Consider the following 17,948-nt stretch of genomic DNA (forward strand, 5'->3'; position numbering starts at 1 on the left):
GAAGGCTAACCAAACTTTGAATGGGTACATCGAACTTAGGAATTTTTATAGTGATACATCCAAAATCATATTAATGACTAACCTCATTCTGGGAATGGATCATCTTAGATGCTCCCTCGACTGAAGTGTGGCCTGTTTTCTGCATTTTTTCCCTGTTATATGATTGTATTTATCTCTGCCCATCAGGGATTCTCACATTAACTTTTGTTAAGTTAACGCTCATTCTCCATTTTTAAGGTTGTAATGTATTTATATTATCCTAGCAATAGCTCTGTAGCTAGCCGCCAGGTAGCATGCCATTATATGCCAGCTAGCTCAACTTCAGTAACCTTCCTAATATGCTATCAAATTTACTTACAGGTATAAATAAAGTAACCTTGAACCTACAAACATTGCTGTTTAATTTTCTGTTTTCATTTACGTCCGAAGTGATAACAGAGCTGTCCATTTTTACTTTTTGGAAATCCCTGAGTCAGAACAGGGTATATCATCTTTAGGTGAAAACTAGCGAGCTAACTTCCTGCTCTTATCAAACTCCATTAAACTTCACTAATCCTCTTAATAATGAATATTTGAATATTAACTTTTTCGTAGCACCTGAACAACAGCCAAGATCATTTTCATGAAAGATGAAAGAATTTAAACAGTTTTTAACCTACAGTGATGCCGCAGTGTTTGAGTTTGGGAACCGAAGAAGTTTGGACTCGTTAATGACTAATAATGTCAGACTTACTGCAAAATGTGGTTTAGAAAATTCTTTTCACTGTCACAAACTAGACCGCTAGAAGATGTTAGAAAGTTAGAAAGTTAAAAGTTAGGCAGTTAGAAAAAAGAAAACTTTCATATGTGATAACTTGCTTCAATGTGTTTTCCAACCCTGAAAATTTCATGTGTTTTGCAGTGAGGGATCACAAAATGCTATATTTCAATCCACCCCTCTGTATTTTGAGAGCCTGTAAATTTGAAATTGTCAAGGTAAAATTTTGTGGTTAGGTCCTTTCTCCTGTGTTTTAATACACTTTAATTCAGAAACAATAATTCAGCAGGCTACTCTATGCACTGGCATTGAACCATAATGGTGAGGTTTCATATAATAAGTATGAGTTTGAAAAGGTATTTTTAAAGTTTATACTACAGGGTTAACCATTTATATGGATACACCGTAATAACATGGGAATGGTTGGTGATATTAAAGTCCTGTTTGTGGCACATTAGTATATGTGAGGGGGCAAACTCCTCAAGATGGGTGGTGACCATGGTGGCCATTTAGAAGTTGGCCATCTTGGATACAACTTTTGTTTTTTCAATAGGAAGAGGGCCATGTGACACATCAAACTTATTGGTAATGTCACAAGAAAAACAATGGTGTGCTTGGTTTCAACGTAACTTTATTCTTTCATGAGTTATTTACAAGTTTCTCTTTGTTCACAGCCATTGACATGTTGAAGAGGTTAACACGTGAGGAGCAGATCGAAATTGTGTTGATATCTGGTGAACGCAGTAACCGGGTCATTGCAGCAGATTTCAATGCAAGACACCTTACGAGACCACCCATCTCCCATGCTACAGTTAGCAAACTGCTTGCTAAGTTTCGTGAAACTGGTTCAGTGTGGGATTTGCCAAAATGTGGATGCAAGAAAACTGTCACTAATGAAGAAACATCAGTGGCTGTCCTAGCTTCATTCAGCAAGAGCCCACAGCGTAGCACTCGCCGCATGTCACTGGAGAGTGGCATTAGTGGAACATTCCTTCGGCGGATATTAGCTACTCACAAATGGCACCCTTACAAACTCCAGCTACTGCAGCATCTCAACGAGGATGACCCAGATCGGCGCACAGAATTTGCAGAATGGGCAAAACAAAAATTGGAGCAGGACCCTCAGTTCACGCAGAAGATTTTGTTCAGTGATGAGACAAACTTTTATGTGAATAGTGAAGTTAACAAACAAAACAACTGCTATTGGTCTGACACTAACCCACATTGGATGGATCCCTCCAAGACTGTTGGAACAACAAAAGTGATGGTTTGGTGTGGTATATGGGGTACAATGATAGTGGGTCCATTCTTCATCAATGGAAACCTCAAGGCCACTGGACATTTTCAGGGTCCCTGTGCCTACCTGGTCAGCTCAGTATGGCTACATATGTTTTTATTTTCATTTTTGTTCCTGCTCTCTCCCTTCCTCTCTCTCCCTCCTCCCTCTGCCTGGGCGGAGCTCACCTGTGGGCTCCTGCCCTTGGCCCACGCACCTGGTCGCAATCACGCACCTGTGGCTCATCACGAGACTGTTCCAGCTCCTTTTTAAGATGGCAGCTCTGTGTTTCTCGTCGCTGGACCGTTGCCGACCCTCGTCAGTGTAATCCCAGCTCAATTACCTCTAGAGTGTTTCTCAGCGATCTTCCTTTGTAATCCCTTCGTGTCTCTGTGTACAGATTCCCTGGACCAACCCTTGTGTTTCCCGAGCGATCGAGTGTGCGTGGAGTGTGAAGAGGAGCGTGAGGCGTGGATGGAGTGTGTGTGGTCTTTCTGTGTCTTTCCCCATTTGTGTGTGGACCCCCAGAGCCTGGCTTTCCTCTCACCTTTGTAAATAGATCACCTGGTGTTGCTGTAATAAAGACTCTTGTGTTTTCAAAACTTAGAGCCTGCATGTGAGTCCGTGCAGTCCCGTTGTGACAGATATTTGAAATTGCTACATGATGATGTGTTTCTCTCTTTATGCACTGAAGCTGGCACGTTCCCTGAGTTTTTCCAGCAAGATGGTGCACCACCACATTATCGGTGCCAGGTCCGAGCATTCCTAGATGAACAGTTTCCTGGAAAGTGGATTGGTCGTCGTGGGCCAGTTGAATGGCCCCCAAGGTCTCCCGATCTGACCCCCTTAGACTTTTATCTTTGGGGTCATCTGAAGGCAATTGTCTACGGTGTGAAGATACGAGATGTGCAGCACCTGAAACTACAGATACTGGATGCCTGTGCTGGCATTTCTCCTGCGGTGCTGCTATCAGTGTGTGAAGAGTGGGAGAAGAGGGTTGCATTGACAATCCAACACAATGGGCAGCACACTGAACACATTTTATGAGTGGTCAGAAACTTGTAAATAACTCATGAAAGAATAAAGTTACATAGAAACCAAGCACACCATTGTTTTTCTTGTGTCATTACCAATAAGTTTGATGTGTCACATGGGCCTCTTCCTATTGAAAAAATATAAGTTGTATCCAAGATGGCCAACTTCTAAATGGCCACCATGGTCACCACCCATCTTGAGGAGTTTGCCCCCTCACATATACTAATGTGCCACAAACAGGACTTTAATATCACCAACCATTCCCATTTTATTACTGTGTATCCATATAAATGGCCCACCCTGTAGATTCAGTTGTGATCTAAAGAAAAGAAAAGGCTGAACCCTGGCATGCTAAGCTTTATCTTTTGAGGTGAGACTCTGTAATGTGACCCTGTGACTCTGTGACTACATTAGCATCGCTGCAGGGTGATTAAAGCGCACACACAAACAGCAATACACAGTGCAGGTAACAGTCTATCATCAGGACTATCACATGCATTGCCAAACGGTGTTATAAATAAATATCAGCCTGAGAGTATAAATGTGCACATGCAAATAAACACTCTAGAAGAACCAGTAAGCTTGGGGTAGATTTTTTTTCTTTTTGCAGCCCTCACTGCAAACTCAACAAACACTTTTTGACTCCAGTTTCCTCCCCGGTATACAACAAAGCACATAGCACCGTGAGGGTGCAGTCATATTTCAAGCTGTGAAAATGCTGGGAGTTGGACACTGGAGCCTTTTTGCTATTACATCTTCAGTTTTTCTTTATTCTTTTCCATTTGTTATTAGCACTGGTTCTATCCAGCTGTCAAACAAACTTTTCTAGCTGCATATGAATGAGCTTCTTTTTTTTTCTTTCTCCCATCAGCTGAGCTACGCTGAATAAATCATCCCACAAATCCCCTGGGCCAGACGGGCACACTGTCTAGGTTCACAAAGCACTCGCGATTTTCCTGTCACTAGCTTTGCAGGAAATGTGCAATGACAACTGGAGGAGAGAGGTAGCCTATTTTAAATGCAGTGTGTATAATTTTGCAAACCGTTTGCTTTGAGATTACAGACACTTCAGCAAGACAACTGTCAGAAACAGGAGATGATTTTTTTGTTTTAAAGATCAGTCACTCTATAAGACACACTGTAAAAAATCTGTAAAATACTGGTAATTTTTTTTGCCAAAATGTTATGTGTTTTTCTGCTGACTTTTTTTTTTACATTTCTATCAACCTCAATACATATAATTCTGTAAATTTACTGTACAATTTCCCTACCAATTATGGATACTTCTGTGAATTCCAATATGGAAAATTTCCTCATATAAAACCAGCAGATTATAGCATGCTTGTAGGGATTCTTTTTTTTTTTTTTTTTTACAGTGTAATAAATTGCCTCCTAAAGTTTCTTAAACTCAAACACAATTATATTGACACTCCATACTTCTCACACTGTGCTACTCTAAAGTCACACCATTATACATGTCAGCTCTTTAAGATAAAAGGTCTGTTAATTTGGCTGCCCTCCATTGTGATCATCAGATTTATCAATGGCACCAGCTGTGACAAGCAGCTTGAAGAGGCTGTCAGAGTATTAAGAGCCTTTAGTGCCTAATTCAAGTCCAAAACAGAATAGCTGATGTGACATCATATATCTGCTTAGTGATCAGAGAACAAACAAGCATCTTGATTTTGAGCTTCTGTCATCCGGGGAAGAAGGATTTCTTATCTAGTGTTGCATGCTTTGTTGTGTTTTAATGTTGAGTGTATTTTAGTGTTGCATGCTTTTATTGTATTTATTGGAGCTTCTTCTTTTTAATTTTGTTTAGTTTTACATTCTTTTAATTATTCTTTCCCCTGATCAGGATACATTTTATGCTGTAAATAAAGTATATATTTTATTAATTATTTTAACCAGATTTTACATGTCTTTCTGTTCCCGTGATCATCCCCTGCTGCTCTTCCTGTTTTAGAAGGGGTTCCCTTCTAACTTACACCTGTGACATTTTCAGGCATTTGAGTTTTGACCCAGAGCAGTTTTGATGTCTTAGAAAATAGGATCAGTTATCCTATTTTGAGGTGGGAAACCATTACATTTTTCTTTTTAATTGTAAAAAGCATTTTCTCCCCCCCCCCCCCCAATCTCTTCTTATAACAGTCAGCAGTCAAATTTCTATACTTTTGAAAACCTGCAGTACGTTCAGGAAGAGGTTCAGTATTGTCTTACTGAAATAAGCAATACCATCTATAGAAGAGAAAAAAGAAACATCTGGATGACAGAGTGTGTTGCTACAAAATATGTATGTGTCATCCATTTTAAATGAGCCCTTTGCAGATGTGCTATCAATTCCATGTGCATTAGTGTGCACCATCATCACAGTGTGCTTATAAAAAGCTAGTGTCCCTCTCCTCTTTAGCTTGGAGGGCACAGCATCTATGCGTTCCAAAATGATTTTCAGATTTTCCACTTAATCTCAGTCCATTTTAAATGAGGTTATAGGTCCAAAGAAGGTATGGGTATTTCTGGATCTTGTTTATGTATGTATTTTTCTCATATTTTAGAGTTTTGACTTGCCCATTTTTTTGTAATAAAAACCCCCAATATATATTATTATAAACATATCAATATCCATCTTCCCTTAGGGGATTCTCGTTTTATACCCATGTATGTCTTTGGTCCAATTTCACTTCAATATATGATTTAAATGATTTGAAAATCAACGTATCTTTTCCACAGCCTCCCAACCTCTCAGGAGGCTGTGTGTAGTTTGGTTTCACTGCACACAGCAGGGTGCTCTTTCTTTCTTTTCTGCAGCATGTCTATTTGTTTTGGGAGTTATCCCACTTAATCCATTTAATAATCAAACAGCTGAAAATCCTTGTCAGCAAAATCTACTTTATCTAAGTCACGTGCAAAGACAAAGAGTGGAACAAAGACTTGCATCTGGTATGACCTGCTGCTACTTTGAATACGGCTTGTCATTCTCTATACTAGTTTCATTTAGTGCTGTTCTGGTACGGTGAACAGCTGACTGTTGAGTTAGCAAATAAGACAAGTGTGTAAAAGAGTGTATTCCTTGTATTTTGAAGCATTTACTCATGTCCATTCAATGGTGACCTTGTGCAAGCTGCCTGAGCTCTGCTGAGGTTAAAGGCGTTGAGATGATTGAATTAAAGGAAATAAAGATTCTCTGATCTATAAGAATGTGCGTGGGTCCAGGTGTGTCCGTGTGTGTGTGTGAGAGTCACTTTGCAAGAAAGAAGCAGGTATGACTACATTGTGTGTGTATAGCATCTGCATTGTGTGCATGCTCTCCAGACAAAAAGAGCTTTATTTCTCAGCAACACCCTAACTGATGTTTACAAGGAAGGTATTTATATGCTGGGAGGTGGACTCACTGTTATCCCTATAAATTCTCTTTCTTGGCTCTCAAAGCGACCCCAGAATAATGACTGTTACACCCGAGGACCCCCTAACTTACTTGCAGCCTCTGGATTGATGGAATAAGTATATATATGCCCAAAAAAGGAGACCCCCGGTCTTACACTACAGATTAAAACCATTCACAGTGAACAGGTTCACCTGAAAATAAGGTGATTCAGGAGTTGGCAGTGTTTAAAAATGAATCATCCTCCCTCAAATGTGGCAGCTGAGGCCATTTTTTCTGTACCTCTCATTTCTTTTCAGGGTTATAATTAAGTTAGGGATTAAGTTAGGGAGTTAGGGATATATATATATTAGGGGTGCAACAATACTCATATCGGTATTGAACCGTTCGATACAGTGCTTTCGGTTCGGTACGCATATGTATCAAACAATACAAATTTTTATTTTATTTTATCAACTTTTCTTCTGACGATGCTGTCTGTGTTGAGCGCTCAGTGAATCTGCGTTCGACTACTCCGCCTAGGCTGCACTGTCGAGTGCAGATCCACTGAGCGCAGTGCAAGCTCGTAAGACAGAAGCTAAGCTCGAAATTGAACCTCCCCCACCCTCATTCAGATCTGGCGTTTGGAACTATCTTGGTTTTTATGTGAAGCATGACCCTGATGGTAAGCGCGTCATGGACAAAAGTAAAACAGTATGTCGGCTGTGCCACGCAATGCTCAGTTGATGGGAACTAGTGCGTTAGCGCAGTTAGCTTGGTAACGTGTTGATGCCGTCCAGCCCCACGCATGGGGCGATCCGCGGTAACTCGTTAATGGAGATTTGCTGCGTTATGGCGTTAATGTCATTTTAACGAGATTAACACTGACAACACTAGTGGGAACACAATGAATATGACTGCACATTTACACCGGCATCATCCTAGTGCAAAGACAAGTGGAAGCAGACAAAAACAACAAGCACGCATGCTACAAACTTTACCCGAGTCATTTAGACAGCCGTTAGCACATGATCCTCCTTATGGGGACCTGATATGTTTAATATGCTGCTGAGAATATAGCCCAGAAGAAGCGTATAGTATAGCTTATAGCTAGCTGTAATCTTGATTTGAATAACAGGAGCTTGTTAGGCTTTCAGATTGTATTATGGCATTAAATGACAATGTATATACTTTCTCAGAAATCTAATATCAGCAAGACTATTTTTTAAAATCATGTTTTATCATGTTCATGGGTGGGCTTCTGGCTCCGAGTATCTCTGTTACATGTGTTTATTAGAACATCAATGCCCCATCTGTGGAGGAAAAAACAATGTAATTTGTGGAACAATACAATCCATCTAAGCTGTGTCCCAGTGAGTGTGCAAGCAATCAAGGGAAATGATTTTCTAGCTCCAATTAAACAGGAATGCCAGTGGCATTGCACACTGCACACGCACAGACATGTACATGAACACACTGACACACAAGGCTAACTTAGCTCTTTAGAGAGTGTTGAGACAACGCTGGTCTCTGCGATCCTTTTGGTCCTGGTAGAGATCACGCTGAGATTTTCCATGTTTTACACAATCCTTTTATTACCCATTATTCTTACAGATGCATCTGGAGATCAGCACACTGCATTCCTATGCAGTCCTATGCTAAAGGCTGATCTAAAGAACTCCACACAACAGTTACAGTTATAACCTCTGGTCTCCTCCCCCCTACAATGGAAATACACTAGTACAGTGGCCAAGGATGCTGACACCCTGACCCCCATCTCCTTTTTAGGTAGTGTCCGTTTGCCCTTTGTCTGCCCCTCACTCTCAGTAACTCTTGCTTCCTGCCCTGGGGGTGTGGGGGTTGATTGTCCTCCTGCCCTGCACCCCAGTTCTTTGTTCCCATCCCAGGCCTATTTTCTATTTTGTATTCTTACACCCATTAACCACAATATTATAATGTTGCGAGCAATCACAAACTATATTCTTTTTAACTCTGAAGTATATTAAGGAATCTATTCTCAACAATAGCAATGTAGAATTAAACCAATCTCAATTAAGCTCTTATTTCTAGACCCCAACCCGCCCCAAATAGATGAACTTCATTAAAACTGCCTTTCTGTCATGTGAAGGCTGTGTGCAGGCAGGAAAAGGAACCAAAATACAGACTCATGGAAACAAAAGGTGAACTGGAATACAGCTTTAATGCTGGACGGCAAGACAGAAAACTGGCTGAACTAGAATACAAAATAAATTAACTTGGCAGGCTGGCAGAGAAAACACATACAGTACAATATGATGGTAGATCACAACACTAACACAGGGAAACACAAGGCTTAAATACACAGAGGGCGCAATCAGGGAATGGGTAACAGGAGGGAAACACAGCTGGGGCAAATCAAGCCTAACGAAACAGGGGAAGCAAGATACATTAACATAAGACATGGACCTTCAAAGTAAAACAGGAAACATAACACAGAGACACAGACTTGACACAGGGATACAGCAACTATGGAACAGAACAGAAACCAGAAGGCACAACTCTGACAAAGAAACCAAAAGACTAGAAATGATAAATAAAGGCAAAAATCAAAGTACAATAATAATGAAAACTCAAAACTCTGGGTCAACGACCCAGGCACCCGAACACTTTCTGTTAGCAGAAGTAGCTGAAAACAAAACAGTCTGTCTGATCTCCTCTTCACTTCACGTGTTCGAGCACTTCATGATGCAGCACACTCTGGCTCACTCTTTAAGGCCATCAAAGTAGAAGCAAGATTCAAAGATCAATAATAAATACTGGGAGCAGTCCAACCCTCCCCCCACCACCACCACATTGCACCTTTCTCTCTTCCTGTCTCAACAAGACTCACACTATCCCTCGAGTGGTGAACTTTAAAGGAAAATCCATCACACACTCTGGGCTGCACGTCCACTGACACACTCAGTCTTTATTTGCTGGTGGACAACTCTATTAGAGTCGTGATATGTTGAAGTGAAAACTCCCTCCAGGCCTGCAGTGCAGACCTGTGGCTCTTTGCCAGCTCGGCTGATGCCTCACCTAATTGTTTCACACTTAAATGTCAACTACGGCGTTAATGGAATGTGTCTAAAGAGCCCGTGACTGAAGGGAAGTAAATGTTTTACAGAACCATGGAGAAAGCCAACATGCAGGGCAAGATTTGTGGTTTCCTAATACAGAACTGGTCTCATTTCACAACTCAAGGAGCAACTCGATCACACTTACACAATGTGTTTACCCCGTACATGTTTAAGGAATTTCCTTTTAACTTTAGTAATGTATTTTAGTTGGCAGTGTGCTTTGTGCCAGCCCGTTCTCAATACTGCCTCTCTGTCATTAGGCATTCGATACAAAGTGTCCAGCCATGGAACAATGAAATCAGTCTCACTACCAATTGGCCACAAACAGTATATAGGACGCACAGGTTTAGTGCTAAAAGGGGTCTTCTAATCCAAACTCTGAATCTTTCCTAAGTTGTCATTGATACCTTATCTCACCCTTTGGTTAAGGCTTAAAGTAACCAAAGGGTGAGATAAAAGAATGTAGAATCCATTATACTCAAAGCCTAGACCGCTGGTTTGAAAACTTGTAATTTATACTACCATTGATCCTTTCAGCATGCTTACACGGCAACAGTCTCATGGCATGGTATCACTTCTATTTTATCTATCCTATCTATAGATTCATCTGCAGATACATGAAGTGCAGTTTTGCAGGAAAAAGGAGGACGCAGGAAGACACTGGAGGTTAGAGGGGCTAGAGGAACTGGTAAGTTCATTCATCCTCCCAAGCAAAGACCACAGCTCAAGGAAATATTTTTTTTAATAATCTTGTGTTTGTGAGATGTTGAGCGAGTGTTATTAGCAGTTCTGTTGCTGTTTTGAATTTTGAATATGAAATTTGAATTTCAGTTGCTGTTTTTAAATCATAGTTTATGTTTAAAAAACAAACAAACAACAATGGTAAGAATCAGGTCAGGTCTTTTCTCACATGTTGCACACAGCAAGAGGTTCTTTTCATCAGATGTGTTCTCACTTTTGGAGATATTCAGCAGGTTTAAAAGACAGTGCTCACTGAATAAAGCTTTTAGGAAGCAAAAGATACGATACCCACTTGCTAGCTACGGATTCAAAACTCTGTTACTTGTGCTGTTCTGATGCAGCTGCAACCAGAAATCACATTGCCTTTGTCCCAGACATCTGACACATTAAACACCACAGTGTAACGAAGCTGTGGCAACAGCAAGTGCAATGCAACCATGTCCCAGTACTGGTACCCAGTATTGGTGAAAGTTTGGGGACCTCCACATCGGCACCACCTCCCACCCTTTTTTTTTTATCAGACTGGAAGCACTAGGGTTAGGGTTATGTTTATGAGCATGGAGATTTTGTGCATGTTAAACTTATTCACAGTTAGTTTTGATCTACACAAAGAAAAAATCTGAGTCCAAGACCAGGAATACAACTAATTTTTCCATATGGTAACAAAACAGACATTATCTGCCACCCCAGAAAACCCCAAACAGATTCTAAATGTAATCTACTTAGAAATTCAGATTTTTTTAAGATATTGCAAAAAGCTGTATAATGTCTGAGGATCAAAATGGAATCAATCCAAATTGAATTTCATGAAAGGAAGGCCAAAATCAGCTTTGTATTTGCAGGTAAGAAGCAAAACAATCTCACCAAGTCAGTGTACAGAAATAGGATATTTAGGAGTATGTATTTGCCATTAAACTGAGTGCTGACACAGCTTTTGGAAAAAGTCACTCAACCGATGCCGTTTCTCAAGAAACAAAATGCACAGGAGTAATAAATCACATTTCATGGTTTCTGTGTCTGTGAACATACATATAACACACACTTCTAGTAACACTACAATCACACAAAAGGATGTGTTGCACTTCTACAAACTATAACTCTGACCTCCTGTCAGTGAGCTGACAGCTGACAGGCTATGCAGTTTTCTGCAGACTTACTAGAAAATTTGCATTTGAACTACTTGTTTTGATACATGTGCTGTCAGCACACTAGCTAGGACACCTCACATATTGTGCTAAATCTGGATGTCCATATTAGATCGCGGATATGATGAATGTTGATTCTGCTTCTGATTCTGGAGGAAGGGAATTCTTCTTCCCCACTCTCACCAAATGCTTCCTTATAGGGATCAACACATTTTGAGAGGATTTTCGTTCTAATGTTGTAGGGTTATTACCTTACAATACAGAGTGAACTAGTGCTAGAAAACTTATAAAATGAATTGAATCAAACTACAGTTCGTATTTAAAAGAAACCATGTGATCAGGGCTCACCTGTATATATGAATCATCCTGCAGACATTGCTGCGCCTATTTTGGGCTTCTTTGGGTACAGTTACACCACTGAGGGTCAGATATGGTCCTGAGCTGGACTTGATCTGAGTTACAGCTAGCACTGTGTGGAGTCGATCTAATCGCATTGTCGCAACAGATCTGACATCAGTTCAGGCTAAATGTGACAACATTTGGGCCACACCCGGAGTGCTACCTGGCTTTTGTCCAATACAACTTTTAACACAGTATATTTAAACAACATTAGCAGGACCACAGAGGAAGAAGACTTGAATACCAAAGTTGTCATGTAAGCAGTTTCTTTCTACTTCAGTTTGCCTTTCATATAAACAAACGTAAATGTTTCAATGATAACTTCATTCTCGAATCACATTAATTCAAAGGAATTTCGTACATAAAATGACACGAAATGTCTAATTTGAAGTCAAAACTCTCAGTAGCTCCTTATTTGAAATGTAAATAATGGCGCCAGATTCTGTTGTTAGTTCTTAAAAATGTCAGAATTCGTTCCAAGACCGAGAAACACCTCTGAGAAGTCCCACTTATGTGAGAGCTCTCAGCATATTTAGCCGTGTAATCAGATGACTGATACACACTGAGAGAAACTGGCAAACCGAATTAAAGAACGATTAGCGGAAGGTCCCAGATCGATCATATCTGAATGTGTGTGGGAAGCCCTGTAACATGGATGCTCTGGGCCCCCTGGTGGGACAATCCAGGTACAGCTGGTCCTTGTGTAACCACTCTGAAGTATTCATCACAGTTAAGTAGCGGGACCTGCGGAGAGTTCACGCTCTGCGCAACAGGAAGCGCTCTGCTTTGATTCCCCTCGGACAAAACCAAAAAGGGCGACTGGTGGCCTCAGGCCCACTCAAAACTGTGTCAAGACTCTCCGTATTTGGAGGCATGACAAGGCGCCACAAGGCGCACAAATTAAAAGAGTTTTTTCTCCCCTCTCTTCTTTTGAAAGGGTGAAGCACATGATCACTTCCCTATTAAAACAGATAATGTGTGAAGCGCTGTGGCCCTCGGAAAGGCCGTCTTGTGATTTGAGAGCTCGCAGCTGATGTGCATTATCTGTCCCGTGACTAAGAAAGGACGCGGGGTGTGTGTGTGTGTGTGTGTGTGTGTGTGTGTGTGTGTGTGTGTGTGTGAGGGACAGTAGGAGGTAAGGAAGTTGAGGGGAAGAGCAGAAGACGCTTGGTAACACACGCGCGCGCACATGCACGCATGTACGCGTGCAAGGACACTCATCAGTCGCGCAGTGCGCAGGTTACTCACCATCCTTCGTCGGGGCCCTGGGTGTCCCCCAGTGGAACCAGTGAAACCCCCGGCAGGCGTCCTGAAGTGGCGGTGAGCGGTCAGTCACCTGCTGCTCTCCATCTCTAGACCCTCCGAGCGCTGAGGGCAGAGGAGGAGGGGGAGGAGGGGGAGGAAGAAGAGGAGGAGGGTGCTCGGGAGGAAAGAGGTCGAAAAATCCCGCAAGTTCAAAGGCAAAGTTTGATTCGAGGCAACAGTTTATCCTCCACTGGAACTTGTCTGCAGCTGCTGCTGCAAAGATTCCAGGCTCCTGTCCGATGCCGCCGTTTCAGGCTGCCGGGTGAAATCCTGTTGGCTGCAACAAACAGCCCCAACTTCCAAGACGCGTTTAAAAACTCCCTCCACCCAAAACACCCCCTCCCTGTGACCGTGTGAAGAGACGTCCTGATAAATGGAACAGCGTGCTCACCTGTCTGTTCAATAAACACGGAGCGCAGAGAGAGAGAGAGACACAGAGAGAGAGAGATGCTCCTCACACATTCAACAGCCGCTCCTGTGTTGCAATGCGGGTGCTGCTGCTGCCGTGGCAAAAAAAACAAAAAAACAAATCTCTCTCTCTAACACACACACACACCAACACACACACACCCCTCCTCGGCTGCCCATGCTACCCCCAGATGTGCTGCCTCCAGCGCCTGGAGCTGACCAGGACAGACGGGGATGCGGCGAGCAGCGAGCGTGTGGAGGAGGGTGGAGGAGAGCTCACTGTTGGAGGAGGCATGGGAGCTGGATGAGAGAGCGCGATGTGGATACCTGAGGGAGATTTGGGTGAAATTAGGTGGCATACAGACAAAGACGGGTGATCAGTAAAGTGGCGGAGGAGCATCTGTGCATGCCGCGCGTCAGTGCGCCTTAACCGGCGTTCCTGCACACGTAGAGCTTTCATGGTCCTTTCATTTGAATCTAGAAGTAATCGCGTTCTTTGAATGAAAGAGCTTGCGGTCTCTTCAAAAATCTTCAGTCAAAAATCACTTAGATGGTGACAAGTCAATATTTAGTGAATTGAAAGGAAAGAACCAGGATTGGTTTAAATAATTAATAATACATTTTCTCATTTAATGTAATCCCTGCCGAGGGATCAGATTTAGACTGGGATTAAAGATTAAAACATTAAAAGTGAAAGCAGCCATCACCTCAAAACTGAGTGATTAGCTAGTGATCAGATACAGCCTTATTCTCATTTTTTGACCCTAGCAGGCACCACACTTTAGAAAATAAACATCATGATGTGTTTAATAAGACATGAAAGTGGTGATTAAGAGCATTAACTCATGAGAAAAGCATTTACTGAAGTCAATAAGGGGGGCATTTTGCATAGAGTTTGCAGAAATCTTTTCCAACCAGAGGAGTCGCCCCCTGCTGCCCAATAGAAAAAAAATAAAATTTTAAGTCCTTTACTTCAGTCCAGTAAGGTATCTTTGAAATACAGTATGATGTGGGTATAATTTATTATTGATTAATTATTGTGTTTCTCTAACTCGAGACCTGAGAGTCAGAGTGTGCCGAGCTGTCTATTCTGTCTTATATCAGACTGCCTTTGAGTATTTTTTGGACAGAGAAACATGCTTAAATGTTTTTCGCCACTTCATATATTTAGTGATTGACCCTTGGATTTTAATAGCTGTGTATAAACAAGATTTATTGCATATACATACTAGATATCTGTGTTTTAGGATAGAGTAAAACTTTCATGTTGTGAACCAATTATCTTTAAAAGGCAACAGTAGCCGATCCCACACTGTCAGTATAAATCATGAGGTGGTAGAAAAACTGATAATTGGTTTAAAAAAAAAACAATAGCAGATTGGATGAATGACCTTCTATTTGTGATGCCTTTTGGGGATGACTGAAAATAAAAAGGAAAGGCAACATTACATGTAATGGGCAGGTTCCCATGTAACCCCCTCCCAATTGGAAGAGAACAGTTGAGGGTAAGGGGAGAAAGACAGGACGTGTGTAAGTCTGTGTACGTGTGTGAGTGGGAAATTACATTTGCATGCAAAAGATTCAGTGGCTGTATGAACACATAAGTCTTAATCATATTTTGGGAGTAAAAAAAAAACACGACCAGTGCAGACTCACTCCCGTCTGGGGCATTGTTGCTTTGCAGAGTAATGTTGGGGTTTCAAGTAATTCCTCTGCTTTTGTTTTGTTCTAATTGTGGAAGGTGAAATGCCTGCACCCTGCTCCCTTTGAAACAATCACTTATGTAGCTAGGTGTTGTTACAGTTTGGTAATTAGACTTTGTACAAATTTGTTACAAGGCTGTATAGGGAAAGGAAGGCATGCAATTCTCACACACACACACACACACACACACACACACACACACACACACACACACACACACACACACACACACACACACATATATATATATATATAAAACCCCACCAGTTTGCCAAAATGCTTTTACAGGGAGGGCCCGCCATCTGCCGCGACCGGTTTTGAGTCAGGCAAGGAAGACAGAACAAAGAAACACCTTGAAAAACTCATAAATAAATAAATTCAGAGTGGTCTATAAACACATAGTGAGTGAAAAAACAGGGGAAAAATGTCCCTGGTCAGATCTGCACTGCTGATTGTTGCCAGCACTGTTTGCTGGGACTTTGTATGAGGCTACCGTGATGCCCCTGCATTCCAGCATTTGAAACCTCATTATTAACAACCCCCAAAAAAACCTTTATCAGGGAATATAACTCATATCTTCAGTCTTATTAAATCATTGTAAAAAAAAAAAAAAAAAAGCACTAATAAAACCATTTTTACAGCTTAACTTAATGGACAATGGTGCTGCAAGGAAATAGAATATCTGTAATTTTTGTTTGGAGCATAAAAACATACACAAAAGCTCCATAGGAGATTATTTCAGTAAGGCTTTTACACTTTTTAAAGGGCTTTGGTCACATTAAAATGAACAGAAGAGTTTGATTCTGGATCCGTGGACCTTTTTATGTTATGAGGTTACGTTGGACTTGACATATATTAACTAAGGAAACAAATTTCAGTCCACTTTTGTATGCCACGACATATATTGCACACATACTTGTCCTTTTATATTTTTGCGTATATTTATGCCTATATCTCTATATTTATCTTTTTATCGTAATATTTATCTATCATAACTCAGTTTCTACACTCATTTTATATGAGTCCTTGTTGTTTGTTGTATATTTGCTGCTATGATAACCCAATTTCCCTCTGGGATTAATAAAGTTTTTCTGATTCTGAAATTTTTTTCTAATTCCAGTTTCTGCATTTTACATCACATTATGTTGTTAATACTGCATTGAAATAAGTGAAATCATTGTTTCAGTAAAGTCATGCTATGTGTACATCAATGCTTCCACAATCACATACTTCTCTTCTTAGATGTATTAGTTTTTCATACATAAAACATTAGAAAACATACTGCTGAGAAGTGTCTGTTGTTCTTAGTGAAAAAGAAAAAAACAAACCTTGAAGGGTTTCCAGAGTTTCGATTATCCAATTCTGATTTTCCTTTGCAGTCATGCGAAAGTTTTTCCAGTTAAAACCTTCAATCTAATAGTATCTAGTCTGAGACATATCTGAAGTGTTTGAGTGTAAAAGTAAAAGCTTATGAGACCCTTTTTAATATCAGCACAGCACAGGGGTTTTATATTTCTAAATGTGACTCTCTGCTATGGGCCGCATGGATGAAAATAAGCAGCAGAGTAATGGGAACAAAAAACAAGAGAAATATCATCCCAAAATAACTTAAAGTGCAGACTGAGCTACTTTTTTTTTTTACACAGAGAAATAATTCAGAGGTTTATGAGACATTTGTGTTGATATATTGCAATAAAAATGCATTTGTGTTTATAAGACAGGCAATCGTAAATTGCCTTTTTCAGGCCTAAAGAATTTCCAATGGAAAATGGTGTGTGGGCTGCTTTTATGTAGCTTGTCTAGACTTATCGGCAAATCCAAGCACTTTAAAGCAGAAAAGCTCCTGCACCTCTAAGAGCTCCCCCCTAAGAGTTAAAGATGCTATATTTTAGATTTCCACATTAATAATTGTTCAGACATCATTTTAAAAAACTTTAGCATATCAATAAATAAGACAAGACTGGCCTGCTCTTTTGGTATTAACCTACCCTTTTAATTTACTTTATCCACACAAACAAGAAAAATCAGGAAAAGCTCAGGACGATCCGCTGTTATACCAGTGCCTCATAATTCGAGTCCTTAGTTAGACTTTCAGTTATAGCTGAAGGGGTTTAACAAAAGTATTTTGTTAACAGTTTAGAAATTACATTTTTATACGTAGTTTTCAGAGGCTCAAAATGAGGCTAATTGGACAAGCTAACATAATTTTTAACGTAAGGATTGTTTTTATTATTTGGATGAAAATCCTTACCAGTTACTGACTGCTTCAAAATCTAGAACCCACAGTATAACCAGATTCTTTCTTTCCTCCGCTGAGATGCTCTGCCAGGCCCTTAGGTTGTTTGCTTGTTTGTGGGTTTCTGCATTCAGTTGTGTATTTAATAAATGAAAAGCATGCTCTGTTGGGTTGAATCATGCTGTATTAATCTGAAGCACACATGAAGGCAAGCACACTCCAAATGTGCGGTTGTGAAAGTCTGCAGTATGAAGACAGCAAAATAAATAGTAAAATAAGCTTTTGGCTGTAGTGCAGGATTAGATGTCATAGAATCAATTCCTCAGCTAATCCAGTCTGTTTGCCTAAGTATGCTCGGGCAAAATACTTAAGCTCAAGTTATGAGTGCGCATGAGGATGTTAGCTCTTAGACATAGAAAAACAAAGTGATTGTGTGATTGGATAAATGAGGCTTATAGTAAAAAGCAATTTAAGCACTCAGTT

At 40.6% G+C, this 17,948-nt stretch overlaps 1 protein-coding gene across 1 annotated transcript in view; it reads right to left on the reverse strand.

Annotated features, from left to right (window-relative positions):
• Positions 1–283, reverse strand: part of LOC309687349 (chloride channel protein 2-like) — a 222,624-nt gene extending 222,341 nt beyond the window's left edge. The window contains exon 1 of the mRNA XM_082502252.1: positions 83–283. The gene's annotated coding sequence lies outside the window, so the exon portion shown is untranslated. The remainder of the gene's footprint in view (positions 1–82) is intronic.
• Positions 284–17,948: the final 17,665 nt, after the last annotated feature.

The sequence above is a fragment of the Aulonocara stuartgranti genome, assembly GCF_965226115.1.
Source record: "Aulonocara stuartgranti genome assembly, chromosome: 14".
Lineage (NCBI taxonomy): Eukaryota > Metazoa > Chordata > Actinopteri > Cichliformes > Cichlidae > Aulonocara > Aulonocara stuartgranti.